At 41.2% G+C, this 23,383-nt stretch overlaps 1 long non-coding RNA gene across 1 annotated transcript; it reads right to left on the bottom strand.

Annotated features, from left to right (window-relative positions):
- LOC146705542 (uncharacterized) lies at positions 1 to 22,859 on the bottom strand. The gene is made up of 4 exons (XR_014921706.1): positions 22,752 to 22,859; positions 21,494 to 21,570; positions 717 to 803; positions 1 to 532 (listed from the first exon to the last, which is right to left on the bottom strand). It is a non-coding gene; the product is annotated as an uncharacterized LOC146705542 (long non-coding RNA).
- Positions 22,860 to 23,383: the final 524 nt, after the last annotated feature.

Genomic DNA, 23,383 nt, shown 5'->3' with positions numbered 1-23,383 from the left:
CATATTTATTGAGCAACTGAGCCTGTGGGCTGCACGGCTGTGTGTTTTCAGAAAGAGTGTGCCCACTTTGTGTGAATTGGCGAGTGTGTGTGTGAGAGAGTAGCACATCTCATTAGGCCCAAGCAGTGCTGTTGTCTGCAAGGGTACGTAAGTCCACATCGCTCCGTCTCCGTGGGATGTTTATTAAATTAATAAAAAGTTGCTCAAGGCGAGCTGTACCAGGGAATGCCCAGGGCTCGGCCGTGATTGGCACTCTCCGCCGCCTTGCGTTTTCTCAAGGGTCCGCCTGCGTTTGCTTTAACTAACTGGCCGTGACTGAGGAGAGCGGGCTGACATAAAGCTCCTCTCTTCTCCCTCCTCCTCTTCTTCCTATCTGTCTCCCTCCTCATCTGACTGGGTCCTGTTCACTTTGAATTGGGTGTTGCAGGAAACCAGTGAAACCTCCAGCTTTATCTTCTTTTTAGGACGATCTGCTGTTTAGCTAATTAAATTTAAAATTATTAGCTAAATAGAGTATTTGACCCAGTAGATTCTGTATGGGAAATGATACAAATATGTATAACTTGCAGAAGAGCTCATGAAATCTGTAAATCATGCTTTCTGTTATTATAATGACACTTTCTATGTATGTTAGTTTTTCTGTCTTCTTCAGGTGAAGCTTTTTTTAAGTATAAACATCACTTTTAGAGCATTTCCACATCTTTCGATTATCTTACCTCAATTTTGAAGATTTTATTCCCGGTGATGTGATGTTAACACCCAGTTCTTCTTTACATAACTCAGTGAGACAGCTGTGCAAATGCCTATAGAAAAAAAATAAGAGCAGAGGTCACAAAGAGGAAACAATATTTATATCGACAGAGAATCGTCAGACTCAGAGACTCCTGTGGGAAAGATGAGCCTTGTTTGTTGGAGGAAAAAGAAAAAAAAAAGAGAAAAGAGTCATTATACAACCGTTTCTCACTTCACACAAACACTTTATTTAGACTACTGGTATTATGTTCCAATTAAACTCAAAAGAAAAGTCTGGCATTTCAAACTCTTCAGAGAATCTGCATATTGCCTTTCAGGAAAAAAAAAAAAAAAAACAAAGAACAAAAAAAAAAACAAAGGAAAAAATTAAAATATATTATCATCTTTTAAAATCCTTTTAAAAATAAACAAGACAAACACAAACAAAACACAACAAAAAAGCCCCACTCTGTCTCTTTCACTTTCTATCTCTCCGTCTATCTGACTCTTTCCAGCTCGGCTGGGCGACTCTCTGAGGAGGAGGAGGAAGCTGAGAGAACTCATTTGCATATAAACTGTGAGAGGCAGGGATTGTCATCGGCGGCACATTAGACGCAAGGAGAGCGAAGGGAGAGGATTTTCATGTGCAAATTTCAGCCTCGCCAACTCTGTGCATTATTATTTCATCAGTGCCTAAGAAGGAAACCCCTCCGATCCCCAAACCCCACCATCATCCCCATGGACGCCTCAAGATTCAGACCAAATCCCCCCCCCCGCTCAAGTTGCGCCACTTCCCCAGAACGCCCCACTGCTGAGTAGCTGTTTACACTGGGGGTCCACAACACAGGAGGAGTCAATCCGCCTCTGCGTGAGATCAGATAAAAGGGAGCTGCAGGAAGAATGAGCACACATACACCAATTGTGACCAGCAATATTGGTGTTCCCTTGCATTAATTGCTTGTAAACTGCGAGGCTGGAGGCTTGCTGGCTTTCAAGTTTAAAAAGGAGATTACAGCCAATTAGCAAGTCCTCTGAAAGCACTTTACTGCCTGGGGAATAGCAGCTGATCCCTAATATGGGACAGCTGTGAGCAACAAAAGAACAGTCACAGTCCTGCTTCTGAAAACACACTTGCAAGAGGAGCACTTTCAAAAACACACACATATTGTATGTGCTCACATGCAAATAAAAGAAAACCTGATTGATGGCTGCAAAGAAGTGCCATTATGGGCATGAAAAATGAATGAATGTGAGGCATGCAAACAGGCACGGAGTGCACGCACACATTCCCAAAAGTGACAAAACGGGAGCAGGCAGGGAGGTAAATATGTTTTAAAAGGTGAGAGGAAAACGTTTGTGGGTTGGGGAACGTATTTCATCCTTTTAAATCAATTTGTCAGGTTCTTCTCGGAGCCGCGTTACCAAAAGAGCCGAGTGTTTCCCTGTAAACTGCCATCTTTAATTTCTTTGTCTGACATGCTCCACTGTACCACGACACACCAGAGACCGAGCGTGAGGTGAGCAAAAGGTTCAAAGCCCAGATGGGAGCAGAGCCTGTGTACCCCTGAGCACCGCGGATTAACTCATTCACTCTCATGTCAAACAGTAGGTAGGAAGAGGAGGAACACAAGTCAAAAGATCTCCACAGGCTCGGTAATCTACGATGATTTATGCCGAGCCCCACGACTCAAACATTACGAGTCAAGCTCGCTGATTCCCTTCTTCCTCTTTATCTTTTCTCTCCGTGTTTCATTCCACTTTCTGCCTGTTTTCTGCCTGTGTACCTTTCTGTCACGTTCGCTCTGCACCTGCACATCCTCAGCTACACCCCGCCGCTGCCGCCCTGCCATCTTCTTCTGCCTTCTTTCCCGTCCCCGCACGCACATTAGCGAAAACAGCTGTCTGCCAGCTATTGTCACTTCAGGTAATGAGACTCTTAGGTTTCATACAAAACAGTTTGTGAAATCTAAATGTCGAGGTCCACAGTCCTAAAAATGTGTTTTTGTTCGACAGATAAATTGATTTTGGTGCTTCAACCTTACCACAGCCTTAACGTGTGGATTTAAGGCTGTTAACGACCCTGATAGGTAGCCAAAATTAGAAGCTATTGCAACTGGTTATTGTGGTTATTGGGACAGATACCTGAACCTGCACCGATATCACAGTTCAATGCGGTTTCATTGCATTACTATTCTCCTTTTGCCAAAACTGGAGCACATTCAAACCTTCTAAGATCAAGTTTGTCCACTTCTGGTGCTAAAAGAGGAGGATAAAAAAACATGTGTGCTCTGACATGTAATGACGTTGCATCTCCAAGTGAATCTGTAGCTTCACAGAGCTTAACAGATCTCTTCAGTCTTGCACCAGGACTTTGATAACAGATATTTTGGGTTCAGTCTTTTGCAGGGTGAGGTTTCCTTCAGTCAAACTTGTTCTGAGAGGATCAGCAGACTGGACATTTTAATTTTAGTTAGGCTTAAGCACAAAAAAACCCACTTTGGTAATCTTTAGTAAAAGATCACGGTTTGGGTAAAATTGCAACAGTTACTAAGTCTTTTAAAATGTTGTTTTCCTTGATTGGTGACACCTCCCTGCTCATCATACACAAAACCTATGCTTCTTACAAAAATATATTTCCTATTACTCACAAATCTGTACTTACTGACACAGAAACATAACAACTTTTTTGTGGCTATTTCACAAAATGCTGTGACACTGGGCTGAAAATGTTCCCCAAAGCATTCCTGACAATTATTTGTTGGCGAAGACCTTTGCTGTTGGACCGTACCATTGCTGTCAGAGTATGTGTTGCCCTGCAAGAATGTTTAGGTGTGTGATTTGTGTCAAAGTAACATCCAACTCAATGCTCAGACTTTTTTTTCCTAGTAAAACACCTGTTGGTCTGATTGGTGTATACTTCAGAGTCTTGTTATTATGGCTTTCTGTTTTCTTCTCTCTTTCTCTGTACTCGCACCTCATATTGCTTCTCCTCTAACTGATAACATGATCATTGTTTTCTGCCTTGTCTGTTTTGGTGCACTGCAATAAAGTATATTTATCAAGGTGGATAAATATATAAAAAAAAGAGTAAACAATCAACTGGCTCAAATAACTTGTCACTGTTGACTTTTTGCATCCATAGGGTGCCCATTTTTGTGGGTAAAGCACATTAATATGATGTCAGAGATCAAATATCATTATTTTGTATTATATTATTATATAAAAAGGGTTTTTTTGAGACGCAGTTGGATTTCCAGGTTCTCATAAATCTCTGTGCTTCTAAGCATTTTAAGAAATGCCCAATTTCTATCCACTAAATAAAATGTAGAGACAAAGCAGCACATTTTATTTCCAATCATATACTCCATTCAACTGCTGCTTAATTCTGCATGCCAATCATCTTGTAAGACTGGGTGTCCCGTGCTCTCGCTGTGCTCAGGGGAGTATTTGTTTATAGCATGACCCTCTCTGTAAAGTCAACAGCTGTTTCCAGTCGGGCTTATTCGCGACACCACCATCCTTCAACATGATGGGTTTTGCCTTTTAACGCATCGCAGTTAACCACATCCTAATTAGAACTAATGACTTCCTTGTTAAAGACCTCTGCAGCTAATTGGCATACTGAACTGAAAGCAGAGAGAAAACCACTAGGAGGTGAGGAATTTAAAAAAATAATATGTAAGTTGTAAAACGAGGGAGGCTGACCAGAGAACGCTGCTAACCTTCTTATCAAACTGCATTTTTAATTAGAGATAATCAATATTCAAGGCAACAGATTTAACACAGTTTATATATCCATCACGGATCATAAATACTTAATGATTAAAAAAAAAAAAAAAAAATCTGAAACCCCAACACTCCCAGATTTTTATTCCCCAAGTTTATGGCAATCTGGCAAATCAGATATGATTAATTATAAATTAAACTATTAGAGCACGCTTCAGAACCTCACGTTCACAAATTGCATCCACAACTGGGGTTGAACATGAATTTGCTCTCCTGGTATTTCTGCAGCTTGTATGCAAAGTCGCTGTGTCTGATTCGCATGCAGGGTCTGTTCTGCACCCTGTAGTTTCATTTAGATCAAAAAGACTCAAATAGACAGAGAATCACAGGATATCCAGAATATCTGATCATCCCCCCATCACACCTCACCTTGCCTCTGAGAATCTGAGCAGCTACCGAGACAATCTCATTAAATCGGAGATGTAAGAACCGGAGGGAGAAATATACAGCAGTAATACTCCTTGCTGTTGAGTTCGCTGTAAGATACAGTGAATCCTAAGTGCTTCAGCAACCCTCCATGTTGGACCGTTCAGGGAAGCAGTGGACATAAGTGGAAGCTTTGACAGTCACACCACATTAGTGCAGTAACTGTAAAAAGGCCTTTCTGGGATTTGTTCCCTAAAAATACTCTCACACCACTGGAAGCTGAAGTCTCTCTGGAGCCTTATTTGAAGCCTCACAGCCTGAGGACAAGGCAGGCAGAAAAATAAATAAAAATAATCAAACATGCCCTCAAACAGCTCCTATTACATACACAACATGGCAAACAGTGCAGAAAGAAACAGGACAGAGAGCAATGGCATCTTGGGGCAGAGGGCTGCAGGGCTGGGTGGGGGCCGCTCGGGTGGAGGTGGTAGGAGGGGTGCTCTAATGGGCTTGGGGAGGCTGCTGAGCCCTGCTGGAGGCCCACAGGAGGCCTTAGCCTGTGGTCTTGCCTTGGGCAGGCCTGCCATAGCAGCAGTCAGGTGGGCTGACAGACTGAGGGAGAAAAGGCCCTCCCCATGTGGCCTGCCATCACTCCCACAGCCCCCTCCCCTTTTCCTCCCTCTGCACAGATATTCAGGGTTTGGGGAGCAACAAGCTGCACACAAACAAACAAAGACGGGGATTTAACATCTCCAAGTTGCATCTGAGTGATATCCTTCAGTGGATTGCTCTAATTGAGTCTCTGTGGTAGCTTTTAATTTTGGCATGTGCCGACCTCTCTGCTGCAAGATTAAAAGTTAAATGTTTGCTCATGCAATATGAAGGAGCCTGTAGTTTAAGGGTTATTAATTAATGGTCATTTACAGGCATGAATTAAACATTAACACAAGTCTGACATGTTGACACGTGTTAGTACAAAGTTTAGATTTGTGGAGTTGAAAGCGGCAGCAAAATCAATCTGCTCGTCAACACATATAAGTCTTTTCTCAATGGTCCGCTCTGGACTCGCTCGGTACTTATATAGCCGACCTTTGGCCCAATAGTTCCCCGAAGCCCCATCTATACAGCCCGCTGTAGGAGGTAAAGATCAGGGCTACCCAGCTTGGACTCACCCCTCCTGACCAGTGACGTGTGTAAAGCCTCTGGCATGACTCTCAGCATGGGAAAAGTGCAGCTTTATCACCACTGTTCAAACATTCATCACACAAACCTCTCTTGCAGCACAGGGAGACAATAACGCCTCCATCAATTCCCATCTGAAGCTGCCGATTTCGGCAAAAGGTGGCACAGAGGCAACTTCAAAGTTCTGGGATACTCAAAGAAGAAAAAGGAGAAGCAAGCAGGGACAGTCGAGGAGGAGCATCTCTTTCCAGTCAGGAGGGAGGTCATTATCAGGCCATGTTTACGCCGGTACAGAGCACACTCATGCGTGTTGCTGTTTTAACATTTGAAATACAGTACTGCAGCCATCACTTCAGGCAAAATAGTTTATGTTCCTATGTCTGTGTGCGTGTGTCTGTGTGAGTGTTGTACAAAAACTCCACCGAGGCGCCACTTTAAAAGGTATTTGCATTATTTCTGCATAGAAAGGTGAAGGTCAGTGTTTCCCCAGCCAATCGCAGCATCTCAGCATAAACAGCAAAATAATACTTTAGAAAGTACGGCACCGGGAGACTAGACGGCAAAAATGTCAGATTTAACGAGTCATTTGGTTTGTTTTCAGCTTTTTTTTAACAACCCCCTCCCCATAAAAATAAATAACAATAAACTGCCATTAAGACCTATAATATTTTTCTGCTGACAGCAAATAGTTGACATGAATGCACTCAAGCAAAGGAGGGAAAGCAGCTCTCGCCTGAATAGTAACAAATATCTGCTTCTAAAACTGAGTCTGAGGTAAAAAGGGGACGTGGACTAATGAATCCCATCAGAATACATTTACTCAAAAAGCAACAACTAGCATTAACTGTCTCGTTGAAGGCGCATAGCATATTTTATCAATTCTTGATCTGAAAAGCATCTTTGATGCTTAATGGCTATTAAAAATACCTGACTGAAATACAGCAATTTTATAAAATAGAAGATCCAGAAAATTCTTTACAGCATTTTTACTGTAAAGGTGGGAGAAACAAAATCGACACAGCACAGTATTGCGATATTTTGTGATGTGATATCATATCAATATAGCAACACCAAATATTGAAATTTTATTACATTAAATAAATAAAAATACTGTGGGAATACTATGAATAATGGGGCTCATATTGCCTGGTAGGAAGAAATCTCTCTGCAAACAGTCACAATCTGTTAAACTTGAACTGACTGCAATCAATCTCAGAGAGAATGTTAAAGGTTTACAAATAATTGTTATCTAATTTACAAATGCAGATAAACTGCTCACGTTTCAATCAGTTTGAATGAGTCTTTGAGGGGCTCGACTCAGCTGGCTGGCAGCTAGTTCTATTCTGGTTATTAGTTATTATTAATCCTCCACAACATGGTTTTTGTCCTGTCTTTCTTGCTTCATACATAAGATAAGATAAGATAAGATAAGATAAGATAAGATAAGATAAGATAAGATAAGATAAGATAACCTTTATTAGTCCCACACGTGGGAAATTTGTTTTGTCACAGCAGGAAGTGGACAGTGCAAAAGTTATATAGCAAAAATTTGAATCCAATAAGAATAAATACTGTACACAACTGTACAGAATAAAATAAAATACTATATACAGTAGAATAAATAGAATAAAATATACAATAGGATAAAAATAGAATACAAATGCTGTATACAACTGAGTAAAAAACCAGTTGAAGCAGATGGGTGCTCCTCTTTCAGCCTGGCTGTGCTGGTGGTTTCTTCCTGCTAAAAGGGAGTTTTTCCTTCACACCTTCTCACTTTTATGCTCAAGTTATGCTCAGAGGGGATCATTTGATTTGTTGGGGTTTCTCTCTAATATTGTAGTGTCTTAGAATATAAAGCACCTCACAACTGTTGTTGAGATTTGGCACTGTATAAATAACTTGAATTGAATTGATTATAGTTCTATAGAACATAAATGTTGCTAACTGCAAATGTAATAGTTAAATGTGCAGTTTTGTTAAATGTGAATTTCTTTCTTTGCAGCAATAGATATCTTTAACAATTTATCACAGTTAGTTTCTGTATTATCTGAACCAGACTGTGTGTAATTGCCAACTTGACCCCATTCAATCACAGACTGACAGAAGACTGATAACAAATTGGCTTCTTCTCCTGCTTTTGTCTGTGGCTTTGTCAACACTTCTGTCTGACGTGGCCATCGTGTTCAAATAAAGCAGGCTTCTCTCTTAATGTTAGTGTTAGCGCCCATGTTGCGACTGCTTGATCAGTTCAGTACAGCGTGGGCACAGAGCACAAACACTTTGGTTGTGCAGAAGAAACCGCTGAACTCAATTTTTTTAAAGAATGAAGAACAGTTAAGAACAATGAAAGTGCAGTTATTTCTGTGGCAGAGCTGTTTACAGACCTGCTGCGCCGCTCACTGTCTCTACAAACCAGTTAACCCATAATTCATTAACATAAAGTGTGACTGAAAATAGCAAAACAAAGTCAAACTATGCCATATCAGTGATGTCAAGTGAAGTATGATAACATATTAGAATTGGAAATCTGGCAAAGTGATGATAACAACCTTGTGCACTCGCTCGGAAGGCGAGAAGAGGGTTAAGCGAACAAAGCCTTGAAAAAGAGTCCAATTCTCCAGCTCCTGCCCCAATCCTCGCAGTTACCCCCACAAAGTACACAAGAAAAAAGAAAATAGTATCATGCATATCATTCATTAGCAGCAAATAAAAGAAATTCTCTCTAATAGTGCCCCCAAATCCCTGAGCTCCCAGCACCACGGCGCAGGGAACTGAGGAAATGGGGGAGAGAGATGCAAAAGGAAGCCGTCTCCCTCAAGTGCTTGTTAGGCCCAAATTATTATGGCGATGAATAATTTTAAAAATAAATAAGAAAATAAATAAATAAAAAAAGGAACATTTATAGATCTAAGTATTATCAGAGGAGCCGCGGGTCTGTTGCCAAGCTCTCTGGGCCCGTTTGAAATCCGCCTTTGTTTTTCACTTTGATCTTTAACTGCTAACCTATCCATTGACTTCACCTGAATCCCCCACCCGTTAGCGCTTCTTCACCCACTTCCTCCTGTTAAACTTTTCTCCTACGAGGCGCAGCACTGCCCGCACTAAGTGGCAATCATGATCGCATCATCATCCTCATCATCCTCGTCATTAACTTTCTGTTCTTCCACAACAATAATTAACATACTGCACAGGGAGCAAGATTAGGCAGAGAGAGAGATGCTGTGGTAAATGAATATAGAGCAACACAGAGCAAAGAGTCGAGGGAAGGAAGCCATGTTGGAGAGAAAAAAAGACAGAAAGGAGATGAGAGAACACTGAGACCAGCTCGAAGACTCGGCTTTCTCTCCTCCTATCACAGTTTCAATGATTTGCTTTCTTTTTTCGCTCCTTGCTTTCATTTCTTTTCCTCTTGGTTTCTTCTGCTTACTGTTTATCTTTTCTTCTCTTGTTTGTTCACTCCTCTTATCTTTTATATTTCTTCTCATCTACTTCCCTCTGACTTTCTTCCTCCTCCTCGTCCGGTCACGTCTTCCTTCTTCTCATTTCTGGTTTCTGCTTCTCCTGCCATGCTTTACATTCCCATTTGGTTCCTCTTGTTTTATCTTATCCTTTACTTTACTTTCCTTTACCTCCTTCCTTCTTATGTTTTTGTATGTCTATTCTCATTTTCTTCTCCTCTTTCATTTCAGACTTTCCATTTCCTTTTCTCTTTCACCCATGTTCTACTTTTATCACCTTCATTTCATTTCCCTTATTTCTTTCTTCTTCTTTTTACACTTCCCTCCTCAGTATCTTCTTTCCTTTGCCATCCTCTTCCTTCTTTTTCTTTAATCTAATCCCTTTTCCTCCTTCCTCGCATTTCATTTTCTCTCATATATGTTTCCCCCCCGCTATGGGTCCCTCTGGTATCCATTTTCATAATTTCTTCCTCTTTTTCTTATTTTACTTTCAACTTAATTCCTTTTATCTCATTTCCTGCCACATTCCTTCCTCACTTCTCACTATAAAATCTCCTCTTACCTATTTGTATCATCCTTTCTTCTTTTCAAATATCATTACCTCTTTCCTGTCTTTTTTTATCCATCATCCTTTACATGCTTTTTCATGCCTACACCCTTTGTCTCATTTCCTTCTCTTTACTTTCACAAGTTTTTGTCTTTTTTAAAATCTACTTTGCTGTTCTCATTTTCTCATGAGCCCACTTTTCCATTTTCACTGTTTCTCATTTAATTTTATTAATCTCTTCTTCCCTAATTTACTTTCCTTTTTCCTCATGTTCTCATTTCTGCTCTTTCTTTCTTCCAAGTTCTTTATCTAATTTCTTCCTCTTTCGCCCAAAACTTCCTTTTGCATTTCCTCGAATTTCCTTTCTCTCTTTCCCTCACATTGACTTGACCTCCTGCACTGATGCTTCTTCTAATTTCAACTTTGTTTCCTCTTTTCGTAGTTCATATGTCCATCTCCTCTACTTTTCTTCCTTTTTTCTTTTACAGTCTATTTTTCACTCTTCCCTTCCTATCTCCACCTTCTCCCTAATTCCTCCATTTTTATTATCTTCTTCTTGTCTCATTCATTTCCTTTTCCTTTTTATGTCCTTCCTTCTGCTCCATTCTCATCTTCCTCCTGAGCATTTCAGACCTCCAGTGAAGCAGCATCTCAGCTCTGTGGTCTGTGCCTGGCCTCTGATTCATATTATAATGAGACGCATCCCAACATCCCATTTTCACTGTACTCTTCCCCACCTCCTCCCCACCTCCTTCCCTGGCTCTCATGTTTTCCCTGGTACCCAACGTCACCCCCCACTCTCCCCACTTTGCTCCCCAGGTCCCCGAGTGGCTCGCTCGATTCCGTTTCATCACACTTCAAACGGGCCCAACGCGATCCACGCAGGGAGGACCCAGGGACCCGAACATCTGCACGGGGAGGCATGTGTTGTGTGGTACTCCAGCGTCCGAGGGGCTGGGGGGGGGGGGGGGGGGGGGACACGCAGTGCTACGAGCAGATGTCACTGGGAGCTGAGCAGCAGGCTGGGGGGATGCCGCAGGGAAAGAGAGACATAGTGAGGGACCCACCCCTGCAGCCCTGCCTGGGGAAGGGGGAGAGACAGGAGATAAACCTGAGTTTCTCCAAACACTCCACCTTTGCTCTGCTCTCCTCTCCTCACCTTGCAGCTCAACTTCCCCTCCTGCTCCCCATTTTGACAGTACATTTAGGTAATTAGTCACCTCGGCACTAATAACCTAATCATTGCTTGTCTGGGTGTGTTTTCTCTCCATTTCAAAGTCTGTGTCCTCCACGGGCTCTCCTCAGAGTGGTGTGGAGGTGGAGGGGCAGAGGAGGCATACAATTACCTTTGTCTGGTTACTCCCCATGGCACAGAGAAAGCCAAGGGTCTGATCCCAACCAAAGCAAGGGCCCCTTTTACTGGAGAGAGAGAGCCTGCTCTTTGGAAAGGGTCAAGATTGCTCTCACATCCATTAACACCGGAGCTATTTCATCACTGCCTTGTTCTGGCAGGCGGGAGCTGTTGGGGACTGTGATCAGCCTCAGTCGAGCACAGACGCTGACATTTCCCCAGTTAGTGAAAGTGGCAATCCGGAGCTTCTGCTGTCAATGAGTCATCAAAGGGCTTGTTTGAGAACAGCTGTTGACGTCAGTGCACTGCCACAAGCGTTAACCCTTGTTGAGATATGAAGTTGTTTTTTCTTCCCGTCTGCATGCATGGGCATCATACAGGCAGATCTCTAAGTTCACAGCTAATCTGCCATCAAGCAGGCAGCGTCTTCTGACAGCTCGAGCGGTACGGTGAATATTAAAAACTTGATTTTTGCAGGTGTCTGGTGTTTATTACAAGTATACTTTGCTCAGCTGCCCAACATTTTCCAAAGTATACTTTAAAAATTTGTTGTTTTTGTTTTTTCGTGGGGTTTTTTGTGCCAGGAAGGTATTAAATTTCTTTTATTTCAGAGCTGTGAAATCCTCCAGCAGTAATGTGTTGTTTTCAAACTACTTCACTGTCTCACAGCTGCAGTCACTGTTCAAAACTGCAAAGTTGTTTCTCCAATTTTAGTGCGTTCGTGCGTTTTTAAAGCCAGAATGTGGAAACGACACAGACGCTACATATAAGATTTGTTGAATTTTAATGCTCAGAGTGTTTACAAAACATGCTGGAAGCTGCGTTTCCAGTATAAGGAGTAATAATAAAAACACAGCTGTACCTTACCTGCAATTTTTCCACCATTCTATGATTTGATTTGACAAATTTATTTTCATTCACCGTGTTTTTGTGTAGGACATCAACAAGTTGCCAAAATTGTATCTGTTTTTTTTTTTAATACAACTTGAGGAAGAGTTCACGTGAATTTTCCCAGTTGGGAATTAATTTTTTACGTTACTCCAACACTGCATGAATGCACAATGAGATTTGGACACACAGGGTACAAAAATATAGATTTGTCTGCTGTGACTTAAGTGGGTTTGTATTAGGCCAGTATGGTGAGTATTATAATGCATTTATCTTACATTTACAATGTAGTTTAGCAGATGGAGAATTTTTTGATTATCATTCAATTTAAAGTATAGCTGAAGCTGCGTTTAGTTTTGCAAACATGTTAGCACAAACTACAGTAATGCACAGATGAAAAGGTTGAAAAATAAATAACAGAAATAGTCACAGTGAGTTTATGTAATAAGCAGTAAAAGAGCTAAGAAACCTCCTAGATTTTCAATCTGTATCTGCTTTTCAATTTGGAATATTTTTCAAATCTCAACAGTTTGGACTCGTGTCCTGCAAGCACAAAAAAAATCTGCTTATTGTTGCTCTGAAATCACCCTCATTCATTCCTTATAATCTAGTGTTGTGTTTTTGGTTTTGGATCTCCAGCTGTGCTCACTGCGACAGCCGTCATGTCACCCTTTTTTATTATTCAAGTTTCTTGGAGCCAAACAGCTGTTTTGCATGGCAGATTGAATCAGAGCTTGTCATGACTCCTTTACTTACTCCGGTGATGGATAGAAGGACTGAATTCTTGCATTGTGGCACAGTTAAAAAAAACACAAAAACAAAAAAAAGGAAAGAAGCCGATGTTGTAACCCCTCGGTACGTCGATGATGAATTGCAAAAGACTGTAGCTTTTAAGTGTGCTGTGGAGGTTGTTAGAGTGAGATTTTCACAATGTACATTTATACTTGTATATAAATTAAGTTTCACAATGAATAAAACATCTAAACTTCACATGCATAGACTTTTAGTCAGAGGCAAGCGTCAAAAGCAGAGAGAAACAAAATTAATCGTTGCAGCCACTAACAATATTCTTGTCCGTAACAAACTCCTTCGAATGGATTTCACAAGGAAACGCGTGGTAGACGGGCTTTATTAGACGGAGCTGAATGCATTGCTTTGGCTTGATGGCGAAGTCGATGTGCTTCATCACAGTCTGGGTAATGAGAGATAACTTCCCTGCTTCTGCAGGAATCGAGTCCGGCACCACAACCCCCATGCATTTTTTATCAGCTGCAATTACTCAGAGCTTGTTGATATTTCCCATTCGTTTCATTTGGGAAAATTTGCATCTGATAACCAGAGGCCTGCTGTAGGGCTAAGCGAACTGTGCTGCAGTAAATTATAGGTCTCAGACTGTCCAACAACAAACTGGAGGATTTGCTAATGGCCACTCTGCAGAACAGGTCATCTGCAGAGAGGTCTTCCTTTTTAGATGTACTGTGCACATTCATTCTCCTGGCAGTTTAGTCAAAACTTGTGAATAGTACACATTGTGCTTTTCAATATTCTTCATTTGGATCATTCTCCCCCTCCTCACACGAGGTTGCACGTAAATGATGAAACAGTCTGCGATTTATGACGTCGCTCAAGGTGTAAGGTATCACCTGTCTACCAAAAATGCTCAATTTGCTTTAACCAAGATGAGCTTTGCTTCATTTCTCCAACTGCACTCTAAAAGTAGCAAAAATTATCTAGATGTAGGCCCAGCATCCTCAAAGTGGTTGCATGTTGTGGAGCCCTTGAATGGCAAGGAAATAAAACTACAGTGTGGTACTTTTCATTTGTCTATAATTCATTTGATACAAAGATAAAGCACCACAGAACAAGACTGCGGGAGTCTTCAGTTTCAACTCTTCTGTTCTACCAGACTTAATCTCTACAACAGTGACAAACACCACCATGTTCAGTGTGTGCGTTTTTCTTGTGTAGTCCTCAGTTACATGCTGACTCTTAAAATCGCCACTCGATAATCAAAACTTTTGGAATCTTGGCCTAGGCCTGGAGTTTTTAGAAAACTGGTTTATTTTAAACGATTAAACTATAAATAATCTAGCTTCAGCCAAAGTCTTGTAGGAATTGGTGTCTCTTAATTGGACTGCCCTCATCCATACCTTGCCAGGTGTAGACAGTTAGCAAGGCAACACTGTAAACTCATGCACTGCCACTGCAAAGCAATGAGGGGTTGTCATCACAGTTAAATTACTGGGCAGCTGCAACATGGTACAAAACAAAAATGGACAAAAATGAGATTGCCAGGAAATACATAATTGAGACACATTCCAAAAGTCATTGCACGATTAAGCAATCTATGATGGCTGGGTCAAAATATGTGATTATAGAGCATTTAATATATGCAGACTATGACAGGTGGCCGCAAGCCTAAAGATGTCAGCCACTGCCCCAGAGTAATAAAAGAAAAAAAGCACTGCATGATGTTGCTTTTGTACTGTCGGTTTCTCTGGCGTACAGCGCTTTCTTTAATCAACTCTAATTAGCAGCAGTTCTTTTCGATTAATGCCGCAGACCTGAGGTAGAGATGAAGCTTTGAATATCAGTATTTCCCTGACAGGACGGGGAAGATGAGAGCTGATTGACAGGCAGCCTTCTACCCTGATCAAGGTGAGGAGACCAGGGTGGCTGCTTCCTGGTGTCTTGGATTTCTTGTAATTGACAGGTGCAGAGAGACGTTCGGGGGTCCTCGTGGAGCTCTTTGCCGTTTATGCAGATTAACACGTCACAAGTACAAATGAATAAATAAGCCAGTAAGCGCGAATCAGGCATTTAGCCTGAGGGGACGCCATCATTAACAGATTAAACAAAGTGACTAATCACAAAAACAATCCGCTTCAGAAGTGGAGAAAGTCAAAAGACGGCAAAGTTTGGGGGTAAAAAGCTAAGCAATCTCAATTATTCAGCTATTGGCAAACAAAAGATATGAATACATAAAAACCGAGTGCTGACAGATAATAGATTTTTTTTAACAGACAATTTTGATGAAAAAGAATTTGCTTGCTTATCTGCATTTCTTCCATAGCCCACAGAAGAACTGGAAGTTTATAATGAAGGAAGTTCATAAATGATCTTCGAGGGCAGGATCACACGGATGGCTTAAATTCTTAAAGCAGTCAGGCAGTGTGGGCATCTGAGGCAGAAGTCTCATGGGAATGCTTTAGGTCAGTGTGAAGAAAATGGTGGGATAACAGATGATGAACAAACGAGACCCACGCAGGGTGTACTGACACTAAAAAGAAAATCCTGCTTCCTTTGAAGCCCAAATGAGCTGATGTGAAGTCCTCATATTCCGCACACACACCCATGCCACTGCTCATGAACTGAATCCTTAAGAATCAACCCGAAATCAGATTTTTTTTTTTTTTCATGGCGTTTTATATATATATAAAACTCAGATGACCAGAGCGGCCGTAACCTCAAATTCAACTCCATTCCTGGAAACAACTCAGCTGTAAACACATCACTGCTTGTAAATTGGCCTAAAAGCGCTCCTGGTTTCTAGACTTCCCTTCACGCACAGCGGACACCAGCCTACTTTGACCTTCACACCGAGCCATGGCCCAAAACCTCAGCTATTGATTTTTCTAACTATCTGTTTACTCCTCGTCTTCACACTTTCCCAGCTGCTTGGAGAGCATCGTTTGCCCCGAGGCGATCAGCAGGGCTCAGCTTGTTCCAGTCTTTGATCATCGTTCACCCAGCGGATTAACATATGCGCACTCTCTTCCTCCCTTTGTCGCTGAGCTTGATAATAAATCTACGGCCTTCCTCTATCTCTCTCTCCCTCTCTCTCGCTCCAATATAGGACGAGCCATGAATCAATCAGCCTCGCTTTACGCCTCATGTCCGACATGGATGCAAATCACAGAAGGATCTACGGGTAAAGCTCTGCTTATTAAAACCCGATGCCTGAGTCATTACAACCCGCTTGTGCACGTGCGTGTCTCTGAGATGAACAGCAGGTAACACTCGTGAAATACAGCAACTCCGGTGGAGATAGAGGAGATAGAACACAGACGGACAAGATTAACTGATTTCTAAGACTATTATCTCAACAGAGGCCAAAACTAAGCCTAACCCACTTTGCCAAACCAAAAAGAGAATGGGAAGCTAATGAAGTTAATTACTGAGTCATTGTGGGAGGTTACAGCCTCGTCTAAAAGAGGCTTAATCTGAGGGAAACTGCAGTGCAGAGGCTCGAGTTCATACCTGCCCTCGCTGTGCAGTAAGTGTACTAATTAAGGTTGGTTTGAGCCTACAACCATCCCAGTTAGCTCACTTAAAGGGCCAGGGCTTCTGGGGTTTGGAACAACACTCTTAAGGACTCTGCAAGTAGGACACTGAGCAAATGTGTGCGAGACCAAGCGGGAAGAAGAGAAAGTGTGCGTATTTCCAGGTAGACGGGTGACTTTTTTCTTACAAAGCAACCCATGTGGTTTCTCTAATGGCCACTGTTGAGGCACGCCCTCACTCCCCGTTGCCTTTCTTATTTATTACGACCTAATTATATCAGTGTGTCAGCTAACACAACCAGCTCCTTGCCCTAAATGCCGCAATGCTCTTGTGACTGAACTCGTACTTACAGACCTTATGTTTCTGAGCTGTGTACCATTTAACCACAGCTTCTCGAGGCTCACATGGTTGTTTAGCCTGCTCTTTTTTTGTACCCCCACTCTGCCCATCAAGAATGCAACGGACAAGGCAGAGGACCACATGTGGCGAATGAAAATACAGTAACAACATGAGCTCAGGACTGGCAGGACGAGGCAGAGGAGGAGGAGGAAAAGGAGCGGGTCTGGACGAGTTCCCCTCCTCATCATCAGCATGTCGGCCAGAGCAGGCCTGCGAGGTGCCATAGCTGGGGCCCTATTAAAAAAAAGAGGAGGGGAAAAAAAAAACGAAGCCCAGCTTGCTGGAAAAGATCCGTCCTCTCACCTTGGAAAACAACAACCCCACTCGCTCCGACAGTGAGACAATCAGCCGTGAGCTGCTAAGGGTGAGGCGGCAGGTGACCCGGCGTGCCAAGATGAGGCCGGTTCCACACACTGATGAGCGCTTTCACAGACATCAAACCAGAGTGCCGCAGACCTCCCCACGACCTGCCTGTGCTGCCTTGTCTCCTGCTCTCTGCTTTTATTTGAGGTTGATACGGGCAGGCGGATTGGCAAATATCGATCACGGCGCTCTCGGTAAAATTCTCCCTTCAGGTCTGAGCGGTGATTACAGGCCTTGGACCCAGCTGATGCAGCCTGTGTGCGTGTATGTGTGGACATTTAGGTTTTCTCCTACCCCACCTCCCAGACAGGCTGAGGAGAGCAGCCCCATATTCTTTGGTTCGAATGTCTCCAATCATCTGCAGAAGAGAGACATCTTTAAAAAACACCCAGACAGACGGGCGGGTGGGCAGGCAGGCACACTGTACAACACAGAAAATAGGTTATAAAGCACGGAGAATAATGCATGTGAATCTCAATCATCGAAATTCAAATGATTTGGATGCATCCCCAACCAGCCCTCCTCTGCTTGTCTGCCTTCTGTCGAGGCCTCAGAGCTCACCAATCGGATCGGAAGGAAACAGGCTGCAGATTCAGAGGGTTTGCATTAGGAATGGCCCGTTATTAATTAAGCTCGTGGAGAAGAGTTTTTTGACAGCGGCTCCCGAGGCGGCGAGCGGTGTGGATCTTGGCGCTGACCTGGCCCAGCAGGGGAAGGAGCTGTGTCTTTGAGGTGGTGGTGGCGGTGGTGGAGGGGAGTAGACGGGGGCTAGAATAGGTGGTAGGCGGGAGAGAAAGAGGAGGAAGGTGGCGGATGAGGGGTGGGGGTTGGGGGGCTGGCTTCATGCCGACAGCCAGGCCTGCCACGTCTGCGTGCCCGCTTTGAAGTGTCACCTTGAGGGAAGAGCCGATGGCCGGGAAGCCGGGAGGGTGGGAGCCGCGGAGAGGAGTGGCACGGTTGGCATTGCCAGACACGGCGCTTTAATATTGCATGGGCTCCCGTCCATCTCTGTACACACTCAGGACATTCCTTCTGCTTGATTTAGTTTGAAAGTAGATCTTTGTTTTTTTTGTTTTTTTTCCTCCCTCTCCTTTCCCCTCCTCTCTCGCCATGCTGTGGCTCAACACCTGTGCTTGTTTTGTGCTCATTCCTGCCTGAACAAATGTCAAGCTCTGCAGTCAGAGGAACTTTAACAACTCCTTGCATTATGAAAGTTGACAGCGTTGCATTTGGCCTGCTGAGTGACATAAAGTCTGTGCAATATTACGTATTACAGTGCAATAAACATTCTGTCGATCAAAAGCTAATATGTTGACAGAAATATTGATGTTTTCGTGAGAAAAATTTCTTTTTTCATAAAGCACACGCATACACACACCAAAAAAAAATCTGTTAGTACAGTGAAAATGAAACCAATGTGTTTCCAGTGCTGAAGATAGAAACTTTAAGATCAATATACAATTAAAAGAAGATGTGCAGACATTTTATACTTTCTGGTCTCCAAGACGCCCTTAAACCCTTGGATGCTGAGAAAATTTAAACTTGGCAAAGAAAATCTTTAGTATGAAGCATTTCACATTTCAGAATAAAACCAAAGAAACTGGCAGATCGATACTCCCATACCTTAATGGCCAACTTTCTGTAGAATCTTACCAAGTAAAGGCAAAAAAGAAACTCTCACTCTAAATTTGCTAATTTCTAATACTGCTTTTATCCCTTCCTCCAGTGCCATCCTCCCTTTATGAAAACTAAACCATACCGTTGGGGACTCAACTTAAACTTTTATTACTTCTCTCCCATCATCACTGTGCTTGCCTGACCTGCTGCCAACACAGTTACAGAACACGGCGGAGAATTAAACATGCCGTTAGTTTGAGAAGATGCATAAGAGGGAAGTTTATCAACAGAGGCTGCAGGAAGGAGGTGTTTTGAAGTGAGGAAAAGCGCATTTAAAAAAACACTCACGCTGCACGCACTTTCTACCCACTTTAACAACCGTCCCAGTTCACAAATAGTAGTTTTAACTCCCCTGATTAGCACTGACATCTGCTGCCTTTCATCTCTCCCTCCATCTTGTTTTTTTAATCAGATTAACCCAAACGGGCATCCTTTAATGGCCTCTTTTTTAGGAAAGCTGAAAGAGGAGAGATAATTAAAATAATTAAACCGCTGGGACCGGTCTGTGCACGCTCATCTCCGGCTCTTTTCTTTTCTTCTTGCCTTTAAGTTTTGATTCCGCCTTGCTTACCAATTCAAGCAGCACAGAAAAAGAGAGGGAGAGAGAGAAAGACTCATCATCCTCACTTAATTGCATTAAGTTGACTCTCGGAGGTCCAATTTTTCCCTCCAAAACCAACAGCCAATGTAGGATCTGATCTTTAGGTGCATGTCAGCCTTCTAAATGTGGAAGCGGTGGGGGGAGGAGGGCACACTTCTAAACAGTCTTTATGGAGCATATTTATTTAGTCAGTGAGTGTATTTTGCATAAGGCCAAAGATAAAAAAAGAAAAAAGGAGGGCGGGAGTATCCTCTTTAATGATTATTTATTCATGGACTTTTAAGCTTTTAATGAGGACAAATGAAGGCGTTTTTCAGAGTGTCAGTATGTAGTATGCTTACCAAAAATATTCTTGTTTAGCATTTTCTTTTGCACTGTATGTCCACAAGGAATAAACACTAACATTTAAATATAACTAGGAGTTTGGAGCAATCAGTTTATCTTGATCTTGCATACAAACATCAAATCTCCCGCAAGTTTTGATCAAATTCTGTAATGATGATGCAGATGATGCTGATTATGATTTAACAATTTTCAGCGTTCCTTGTAACTGGCGCTAAATCTCATTGATAACCACTACAAAACAACAACAACAACAAAAAGAAACTGAAATTATAGGAGTCTGGGTGTTTTTCAGAATAAGAGTTTTCTCATTTATTTCCAATTAAAACACCAATGACAACGTTGTCAATCAACAGCCTTGGAATTGAACTGTTTTACATCAGCTATTCACGCCGGTGTAAGTTATTCCCCTTCATGCAAACACACGTCATACACTGGTATATTGTAGCTTCCAAGCTGACAGCCCAAAGGGAAAAAAGTAGGCTATACTGCACCATCTGAGTTATATTCTACATTATAGGTGTACATATCTTGAATATTATAATTACACGTCTTCAGATGAATTCAAACTTCCTGTCAGAAAGAATCTAATGAATTCTTGCATGAGGATTTTACTGAGAGCAACAGCCCTGACATCTTCCTCGGAGTGCAGCCCCAAACTTTACACAAGCTTCGATGTCTTTTTCCCCTCTCATACACTTTCACTTCATTCAGATCATTTTCACAGGGCTTCATTTCAAGTTTGCACCAAAAAAAAAAAAAAGAAAAGAAAAGAAAAGGAAGAATCCCTTTGCTGGAAATACTTAAGATTTATATTTAAATTTTCATGGAATCTTTGAGAACATTGAGGAGCAATTTCACATTTGCACTGACATCTAATTTCTCAAGTAGAGTCTGAAAGCACAAATTGCCAAGGATTCCCTATGTGCCCAATTATCCTGCATCAATTTCCTTGACCCTGCGGAATGCTGGTAAATTAATCATATCACTTTTCCCCCCCCTTCTTCTTTTTTTTTAGGGCTCTCTCTCGTGGAATACATATGCACACATTTGATAAACTAATCATACTTGGTCGGTTGTATTCAGAAAAAAAAAATAATTCTCTGAAGCAGGATGAGAGTCAGCAGTCAGGCCCAGAGAACTGGGAACTGATGCAACATGCAAAGTCACATACATAAACATGCAATCCATAAGCAGAAAAAATACAACGCAAAATGACAAAAAACCTATTCATTTTTGTATTAGTAAAAACTCAATTGTATTTATTAATCAGTAAATCATTGTGTCTAGTTTTCTGTATGCAGTATTTATAGACAGTAGATGATGGTAGAAGTATTAAAGAAAATAATTAATGTGAAGAGTCATTGGCAATATTATCAATACTTTTATATAAATAAATATACACATATTTTTTATGTTTATACACACACTTTAACAGCACCATTAACAGCCTAAGGATCTAAAACATCTACGGTGATTGCCTGCATAACAACGTATTTACCAGGCTGCCTTACCTGTTGATCCCAAAGACTATGGTTGATCCTAACATGGCTGCAGAGTCTGGCGTCTGTTTATGGAGGAACAGTGTCCTCTAGTGGAAGCAACACAACACACACAACAGTACAAGTACAAGTAAATAAACAAAAAAGAGAGGGCCGTGGAAAAACAACAACCATAAAACACTGATCTCAGAAATGTACTCATCATTTGGGAAAATGCAGAACAAGTGTTCTTCTTAAATGTCAAACAGCTAGGAAAAGCTGTATTTTTTAAGGTATTAAACAAAATCTAATGGGGTCGGGTACAGATGATACACAAGGTTCTTAAAAATGTCTTTACTGTACATTGTGTAATTTCTTCTGACTGCAGAGCTTTTACTTTTGTTTCATTTTTTAGTTGTCCACCCCCCTCACGTTTTTATATAAAAATTCTACTGTCTAGATTTTTGTTGTTTTGTATGTAACTTAAACACAAAAACAAAGCAAAGGGCAATACAAAAACCTTTTAATCATGTAATACACGCTTGAAATCTTCAAAAAAAAAAAAAAAGGCAAAGCAGCACTGATAGTTCGAGCAGTTGTTAATGATGCTGAGAAAACTAGATGAAAATACTATCACGTAAGTAAAAAAAAAAAAACAACTCTAGGTTTAAAGAACTTAAACCTTTGTTTTGGTTAAGATGCTGGTATGTAAAAGATGAAGATTTTCTTTTAACTTGTCTGAAACTGGATGAAGTGATATTTGCATGGGGCGGGAGGAGTGGGAGTCTCTGTTTTTTTGTTGTTGTTTTTTTAGAATTCTGACTCTAATTTCATAATTATGAAAAATCTGACATTCTGAGAAAAAAAAGTCAGAATTCTGACATTAAAGAGATTTTGGCCCTGATCCTCTTCCATAAAAGTCACCTCATTGCTACTAGCTATTTTGTTTATATCTATTAAATAATGCGACAGAGCCAGGGAGCATTAGCTCGATGTCGTGCTTTTCTCCGGTAGTTTAGGATTTTTGTTGGGGTATTTGTCCAAATAGTTGGAATAAAATAAAAGCCATACTAGGTAAAGCTGGGCCCAAAAGTCCTAACTAGTCAATTTGTGGACGCACTAGAAAATACTTTTACATAGTAGGCCTATTTGCTATAATTGCCCAGGCTAGTAACTTTGAGGCTTACTATTTAACTAGTTAGCCGTAAAACATTCCCACGTGACATTAAGGACATTTACCCCCATTTACTCCTCATTAATCCTTAAAAGAGTTTATAGTAGGTGGACTTACCTTTAGTCTGGACAAACCCCTTTCCCTCCCTGCTAGCAATTTTAGCTTAACTAAGCTAATCTAATCCTTGCCATATTATCAACCAAACTTTAACTGCCATTTATGGAAGCTTGTTTCTGCTGACACTGAGTATCTTGAAATTTTTAAATTCCGAGTTATTTTGACTTTTTGGAATTTTCTCATTTCAATTTCATCTGTTTTTTTTTTTGTTTGTTTTTAAGTGTTTTTAATTATTGTTGTATGGGGGACATATGTCAGAGGTAAGAATAAAAAACCTGTACAGGTATTACAATTAAAACGTGGAATTTTATAAAAGCAATGACTTAGACTTGGAGCAGTTCAAAGTCTGAATAAACATGTCTCCCTAACCCATTAAGCAAATTGATACCTTTTTTGTTGTTGTTTTTTAACCAAATTAACACATAATCAAACCAAGGATATCTCCTACATTTTTATTTTAGTTTTACAAGTTCACAATGTCATTTGTCTTAGTTTTTTTTTTTTCCATCTAGTTCTAGTTTTTAAGTTTACGTTAACTATTATAATACTGATTCTGAGTAAGTTAACCATTTCAGATAACTTTTCAACTTACTCAATTTTAAATTTATTAAGTCCAAATTTAAAGAACTTGA

This window comes from Copadichromis virginalis, linkage group LG7, assembly GCF_057382275.1.
Source record: "Copadichromis virginalis isolate Kocher_CV1m ecotype Utaka linkage group LG7, C_Virginalis_male_GT1.1, whole genome shotgun sequence".
Taxonomy (NCBI): domain Eukaryota; kingdom Metazoa; phylum Chordata; class Actinopteri; order Cichliformes; family Cichlidae; genus Copadichromis; species Copadichromis virginalis.
Note: the sequence above shows the minus strand (reverse complement) of the source record. Positions and strands in the feature narration are given on the sequence as shown.